Source organism: Canis lupus, chromosome X, assembly GCF_003254725.2.
Source record: "Canis lupus dingo isolate Sandy chromosome X, ASM325472v2, whole genome shotgun sequence".
Classification (NCBI taxonomy): Eukaryota; Metazoa; Chordata; class Mammalia; order Carnivora; family Canidae; genus Canis; species Canis lupus.
This window is the reverse complement of record NC_064281.1, coordinates 72,788,490-72,796,845: the sequence shown is the minus strand read 5'-3', so window position 1 is coordinate 72,796,845 and position 8,356 is coordinate 72,788,490. Positions and strand designations below refer to the sequence as shown.

Here is an 8,356-nt window from a genome sequence, read left to right as displayed (position 1 = left end):
TCCATTCATATCTAGAGTTTTAGGGGAGTATTTATCAATTATATAATTTGTCAATCACATACAGAATTATATTTTTGAGGAACACATTCTTCTGAAATTATGACTATATATGTGTGTTTAGAATAAATCATTAAATCAAAGGATAGTGGCCATAATGGAATTTCCCACATTTTGTGACATAAAGTAGACTATTTAATCATTTGGAGCATATTTAAGCCAAATATAAACATACACATCTTCCTAGTAGCAATGCTAAGAGAACTAATGTTTATAAAACACATTAGAATCCTAAGATGAAAGGTTCTAAAGAAACATAAATTATTAAGCAACCCAATAAACATGCTCATCATGAAAGGTTTAAGACTAATGAGCAGCATGAAGTTTACTTCTTGAAGTCTTTCTCAGCTGTAGTTATTATCAAGGGAAAAATCTAACGTTATTGGCAGAATCAGGTGTTTAGAAGGCTAACTCTCTCTAGTGCAACTATACACTCTCCCCCCACCTCTCTGTCTCACACACACACCTTAAGGAAAATAATCAGGAAATAACAGCATGAATCAAATTCAGCCCTTTCATTCTGTTTGGTACTATCTTTAACTCATGACTTGTTACACAAAGTAGCCTGTTTTTTACTTACTACTTAGGAAGATTTAATTTTAAATTTCATGAATTATCAAAACTGCACCTTTTTAATGATATTTTGAGAAATAGGTAACGGTCTGCCAAAATTACCCTTTGATTTTCTGCAGCTACATAAGAATAAAAACAAATGGCTGAAATGGACTTGTACCAAATTTCACCTTTGTAGCATTTAGTATCTGAATACATTGGGGCTATTCCCAATTCTGCTACTTACAAGCTATATAACCACAAAGAAGCTTTTAAATGTTCCATATCCTTATCTGTGGAAGCAGTTAAAAAATATTTCTCAGAGGCACTCTCAGCATTAAAAGACATGGTTTATTTAAAGTACTTATCATAGTTGCAGAAAAAGTAGTTGACAAAGTATTATATCCATTTGTAAGAAAAAAAATCAACAAAGTAGGTTTACAGTGTGCCTGGAGGGCTTAGTCTGCAAAGTGTCCAACTCTTGATTTTGGCTCAGGACATGATCTCAGGGTCATGAGACTGAGCCCCACATGGGGCTCTTCACTGAGCATGGAGTCTGCTTCAGATTCTATCTCTCCCTCTCTCTCTATCCCTCTCTGATTCTTGTGTTCTCCCTCTCTTTAAAAAAAAAACCCAAGAAATGAATAATCCGATTAAAAAATGGGCAGAAGACATGAATAGACATTTTTCTAAAGAAGACATACAGATGGCAAATGGACACATGAAAATATACTCTACATCACTGATCATCAAGGAAATATAAATCAAAACTACAATGAAATATCACCTCACACCTGTTACAATGGCTAAAGTCAACAACACAAGAAACAACAGGTGTTGGTGAGGATGTGGAGAAAGTCGAACCCTCCTAAAACTGTTAGTAGGAATGCAAACTGGTGCAGCCACATGGGAAGATAGCATGGAAGTTCTTCAGAAAGTTAAAAATAGGAATCCCTGGGTGGCTCAGTGGTTTAGCGCCTGCCTTTGGCCCAGGGCGTGATTCTGGAGACCCGGGATCAAGTCCCACATCAGGCTCCCTGCATGGAGTCTGCTTCTTCTTCTGCCTGTGTCTCCACCTCTCTCTGTGTGTTTCTCATGAATAAATAAGTAATTTTTAAAAAGATTTTATTTATTTATTCATGAGGGACACAGAAACAGAGAGAGAGAGGCAGAGACACGGGCAGAGGGAGAAGCAAGCTCCATGCAGGGAGCCGGACGTGGGACTTGATCCTGGAACTCCAGGATCATGCCCTGGGCTGAAGGCGGCACTAAACCGCTGAGCCACCGGGGCTGCCATAAATAAAATTAAAAAAAAAAAGAAAGTTAAAAAAGAACTACTATATTATCAGCAATTGTACTACCAGGTATTACCCAAAGGATACAAAAATACTAATTCAAAGGGACACATGAGTCCTGATGTTTATAGTAACATTATTTACAATAGCCAAATTATGGAAACAGCCCAAATGTCCATCAACTGATGAATGAATAAAGAAGATGTGGGGGATCCCTGGGTGGCGCAGCGGTTGGGCGCCTGCCTTTGGCCCAGGGCGCGATCCTGGAGACCCGGGATCGAATCCCACATTGGGCTCTCGGTGCATGGAGCCTGCTTCTCCCTCTGCCTGTGTCTCTCTCTCTCTCTCTCTCTCTCTGTGTGACTATCATAAATAAAAAAAAATTAAAAAAAAAAAAGAAGATGTGGTATAGGGATGCCTGGGTGGCTCAGTGGTTGAGTGTCTGCCTTGGGCGTGATCCTGGAGTCCTGGGATCGAGTCCCACATTGGGCTTCGCACGTGAAGCCTGCTTTTCCCTCTGCCTATCTCTGCATCTCTCTCTGTGTCTCTCATGAATATATAAATAAAATCTTTAAAAATATGTGATATATATATATATATATATATATATATATATATATATATATAACCCAGCAATAAAAAAGATTGAAATCTTGCCACTTGCAAGGACATGATTGAAGCTAGAGAGTATTTTGCTAAGTGAAATATGTCAATCAAAGAAAAACAAACTCCATATGGTTTCACTCATATGTGGAATTTAAGAAATAAAACAAATGACCACAGGGAAAAAAGAGAGGCAAACCAAGAAACAGACCCGTAACTATAGAGAACAAACTGATAGTTTTCAGAGGGGAGGTGGGTGGCGAGATGTGTTACATAGTTCATGGGAATTAAGGAGTGCACTTGTGATGAGCATCAGGAGTTGTATGAAGTGTTGAATCACTATAATGGTACATCTGAAACTAATATTACACTGTTGACTAACTGGAATTTAAATAAAAACTTAAAGTACCTGTCATAGATCTTGGTACATGGTACATAGCAACATGTTATGAGCAGTATTGCTCATTTCACTAAAAACAGTATTGCTCCTACTATTACTGCTAGAAATACCACTACTTCTGACACTGCTACTACTAATATACCACTATTACTGCAGCTGTTACTACTAATCCTACTGCTACTCTTACTACTACTAACCAATAACACATCAATTAAAAGTCATCTCAAAGTATTTTAATTTGTCTTGATGTAAGCAAACTATAAGTTTCAGGTAAAGTTGCTGTCAAATAATAATCTCTGTGTAGTAAGTGCCAACTGATTTTTTTCCTTGCAAGTACTGATTGGATTATTTTCTTCTTCGGAACAACTTGAGCTTTCTGCCTCTTCAATTCTGTCAGCATAGACTGCACAATGACATGGTAGACAGGTAACAAGTCAAGCAGGAATACAAAAGGGCACATAAGTTAACTGCAACAACAGCAACAACAAATATTCAAAGGTGTCTGTCTTATCTCCCCAATATCAAAGCCACAAAGAATCCTGCTTTCAGCTTTGTGAGGAAGCCAAATGGATAACCGTAAACTTCGGGCTGTTATCAGTCAAATAAACCTCTTTCATCAGCTTTCTGAGAAACATGCTGCAAATCTAAAGACACAATTTATTTCCATGAAGTGAGTGAATGTTTTATTCTCTTGTTTTGACAATGACATAGGGACTTCCCAGATGAACAAGCCCTCCTATTAAAACTTGCTCTAACCCGATCTATGTTTGAAGAAGGGAACATTGCAAGCTTTTTGTCAGTGCAGAAATGTGAATAAACTTTGGCTTAGTTGGACCACAAGGAAAGAAACTGTGTATGCTCAATTCCTTTGCCATTTGCAATAACTGTTGTTTTAGATTTGCATTTGTCCAGGCAGATGGAGAGTGGATTCTAGGGAACTATTTGTCAGGAAACCTAAATGGAAAGTGGTTAATATTTAGAAAAGTCCAACTTCTGTGTCCTGATTTTTTAATTTCTAAAGTGAGATTGTCATAACATTTGGCATCCATAGACAATAGGGCTGTTGGGATGATTGGGTTAATAATTTAATGGGCTTTGAGATCCTTGATTAAAAGGTATGATGTAAGGAAAAATAGTGCAATAACACAATCAAACACGAAGAATCTCAATTTTCTTTTCTGCAGTAAACCTGCAATATGGACATTTTTAAAGGAAGGTGTAATGGGTATGCTTACTAAATTTCATGTATATGCATTATACCCTCAGAAGCATATAATTGCGTATGCAAAATGAATAATTGCATACAAAATTGCCCATTTTTGTGTGCAATTACCCATTTTATGTGCACAAATGCTTGTTTGAAAATCTGGCCCTAAAACTGTAGCAAGTAGAGGAAAAATCAGCTTGCACACATGGTTTCTGAAACAGAAATTATGGCCTGCCTTGACTATATAACTGTTGTCAAGTATTGAAACTGTCTTCTTTTCAGAGTTGAATCAAAATGTATTTCCAGACTACATAACAAGACAGTAGCTTGAAAGATATTTTTTAAAGATAAACATAGAAACTTTTTATCCAGCTGCTATTGGGATGCTGATATATCTTGTGCTATAGCAGCCAGTGATGAGGGCTGTGTAATCACTGCTGGGTATAAGAGGCTATTATACATAAAGGAAAAGGGAGTCATGTTTGATCAAAACTGTGAAGTATTAATATTTTAAAAATACTCACTTTTCTATGGTATAGGATGACTGAATAACAGTCAGGTAAATATTGCTCTATTTAAAGGTAGACTGCTTTTTTGGTTGTTGTTGACAAAAAACTGCATTTACATAACTCTTGAGATTTCAGCATTAGCAAAGATCCATCTATGGATCAGAAATTCTGTAGTATATAGGGACTCAGAAAATCATAGTGGTGGGGTCGGTATGTTTCACAAAATTGACTTAGAGTCTTAGAACTTGAATTTGAGCCATTATTTTTTATTTTTTTAAGAGATTATTATTTTTTAATTTTTATTTATTTATGATAGTCAGAGAGAGAGAGAGAGAGAGGCAGAGACACAGGCAGAGGGAGAAGCAGGCTCCATGCACCGGGAGCCCGACGTGGGATTCGATCCAGGGTCTCCAGGATCGCGCCCTGGGCCAAAGGCAGGCGCCAAACTGCTGAGCCACCCAGGGATCCCCATTATTTATTCTTTCAACAGAATAATTATTGTTATAGAAGCTAACTGAAAAATTCTCACCCCTGGCCTGATTATTTATCTTTCAGAGGCCTATTGCTATGCTGTCCTTATCCTAATTACTAATACACCCTCTCTTCAAATCTATAGTGACTTCTTGTTTTCCACCACTCAGACCACACTTGCTCTCTACTAAAAACAAACAAACAAACAAAACAAAAAAACAAAAAAACACTTTCCTTAGGCTATGTCAAACTTCCTGAAGTATTTCCTTTTGGCCTGCTATCTGAGCTCAGTCCTTGCCAATCTCACTGCTTCTTGCATCCAGTCTTCTCATTTTTCACTTGATGCATTTTATCAGAAAATCCCTATCATCCCAAGCCTGGCATTCACTCTCATTTCTCCTTTTCAAAAACCTCTATTGTGTCACTAAAATTCTCTAGATTAAAAAGTAGTCAGATAACAACTACCTCCCCCCAAAGCTATGTTTAATTTGTGGGTATAAACATCATTTAGCAAAAATCACAAACATTAAAAAAGGTTTAGCCTGTATGACTACAGATTCTTACCACTAATACATTATCATATTGCAAATCATATGTATGAAAGAGTTCAGTTTGTGTTGTTTTAATGCAAACTCCTGTAGAAGAGAGGTGAGGAGAAAGGCAGATTTAGCATCATATGTAGTGATCATATTACCTGTCTCAAAAAAAATACTGGTTTTTATTTCAAAATCACTTTACCAATTACAGTGGGATTCTAAATACATTTTATCATTTGTTCCTCTTAACAACTCTAGGAGAGAGTAGATGAGGTACTAACAGAGTAATCTTTAGACAAAGTAATCTGAACTTCAGCAAGAGTCTTACTTGACTAAGAGAATATGGCTTACAACTGGTGGGTCCATGATTCTGATGAAGATTTTGTAAACTGCAAAACCAGGTTCTCTCTCCTCCACAGAACTGCCAACATTTCAATAAATACATATACACAGAATGAATAATAGTCACTAACATATTTTTACCTTTATCAGAAACATCACAAGTCCTTGGTGAATAAAATTACTAAAGCTGCAGGAATATCTTGAAACCAATTAATATTTAGCCTTTTAAAAATTTTAATTTCCACTACTGCTTGTTCATTTCCCAGAGTTAGGTGTCTCTCATGTTTTGTCACCCTCACTGATATTTTCACTCATTTTCTTTCCTTTCCCTTTATTCCTTTTCACTAATTTTTATATTCCCCAAATGAATGAGACCAAATAATGTTTGTCCTTTTCCGATTGACTTATTTCACTCAGCATAATACCCTCCAGCTCCATCCACATCGAAGCAAATGGTGGGTATTTGTCATTTCTAATGGCTGGGTGATGGACAATGAGGGGGCACTTGGTGGGATGAGCACTGGGTGTTATGCTATATGTTGGCAAATTGAACTCCAATAAAAAAATAAATTAAATAAATTTTAAAAATAATTTTATTTTTTAAATATTATATTTAAATTCAATTTGCCAACATATAGTGTAACACCCAATGCTCATCTCATCATGTGCCATCCTTAGTGCCTGTCACCCAATTACTCCATTCCCCCACCTGCCTCCCTATCTGCAACCCTTTGTTTGTTTCCAAGAGTTAGGAGTCTCTCTCATGGTTTGTCTTCCCCTCTAATTTTTACCCAGTTTCCTTTAAGAGAAAAAGTTTTATCCATAAAAGATACATCTTGCCTTTACTTGCTACAGACTCTTTTACACGCAGAGATATGGATTTAATTTCTATAAGTTCTTTTACTCTCAAGTATTATTTTTTTCAAAGTCAAAGAGCAATTCTCAAACTACAAGTAATATTGAATGAGGCAAGAAATCACATGCTCAATCAATGATGTAGTACTGTAAGGTGGGCAAAAACATACTTCTATCTTGGAAACTTAAACTGCAGTTGAAATTGTTTCTATGGATATGATAAGAAAAATTGTTATTGAGAAAATACAAAATCTAATAGACCATTTGTGTAGCAGAAATCACTGGTAGATGTGAACACCATGATTTAGGAGCTATTTTCAAATTTAAAACAAATTTCTTTTTTTTTCTGTTTTGTTTTGTGTTCATCCAACAAGAAATTAATTAATGATAGAAAGTACAAATTTCAAACCAAGCTACAGTTATTCTTTTGAAATGCCAAAAAATGCTCATTTTCAAATGGTTACATTACTAATTCCATAATAGCATTTACAATATCATTACTGTTGTTCTTCAGGGGTTTGACTGCCTTTGTTCTTGACACATTTGCTTGTCACATGACCAATTTTATGTCCTTAACATCTACACCTGTTTCATCAACCTCTTCCTCTTCACTCTCCTCTTGTACAGTTGGATCCTGTGTGTTTTCTTGAATGTTTGAGAACACTTCACCCTGAACTTTGAATTTCTCAACAGCAGTTAGTTGTGCTTGCTGAAGTAAATCCTCAATCTTGGCTTCTCCAATAACTATGCAAGAATCTGAAGCTGGGCTATTGTAGACATCTGGTTTTGTGATGACAAAGAGGATATTCGTACATTTCTAGATAGTGACTCTCCTAACTCTTGTAACCTGTTGAAGATCCAGTTTAGACATAGCCTTCCATACCTTCTTTTCACTCTAGCTCTGTTTTGCTTTACTGATTGGCTCTTCCTCGATTTTAATTGCTGCTGCCTGCTAAGCTTGTTGTGTGATTACCTGTGTAATCCTGTTCCTCAAGCTCTGATACTGATTCATCACTGTTGGATTCTGTTCCAGATGTTGTCTCATCCTGGTGCTATGGCAACTCCTGTTCTGTAGCAGGGGCAGTTTCTGTGGCCTCACTAGGGATTTTGTGTGGGGAACACGGAACCAAGATGGCCACAGGAAGAGCAGGCACCATTTCATTCAATGTATGGACAAAACACCAAATGTGCACAAAATAGAGCACTTAACATCTGCAGAGCATACTCTAATGGAAAATTCAAACAGAAAAGCTTTAAAGTTCATAATATATAGATAATGATTTTCTTTTTTTTTTTAGATAATGATTTTCTGATACAAAACATAATGTTTATTATAGAGCTGAATAGTTTATATCCTGCAAGTAAATTTATAGGAAATTACCACTTAAATAGTAAACTAACAAATTTTTAGCATACTAATTACAATTAAGAAGAATAAATTAAACCATGGCTATGCATTTTTAAATTGCCAGTTGAAATACTTTAAAAATTTACATAGTGTATTTAACTAGATTCTTAAACATTTATAC

General features: G+C 36.2%; 1 pseudogene; it reads right to left on the bottom strand.

Moving 5' to 3' along the window:
- Positions 1-7,287: 7,287 nt before the first annotated feature.
- On the bottom strand, positions 7,288-7,984 carry LOC112649338 (nascent polypeptide-associated complex subunit alpha-like; annotated as a pseudogene).
- Positions 7,985-8,356: the final 372 nt, after the last annotated feature.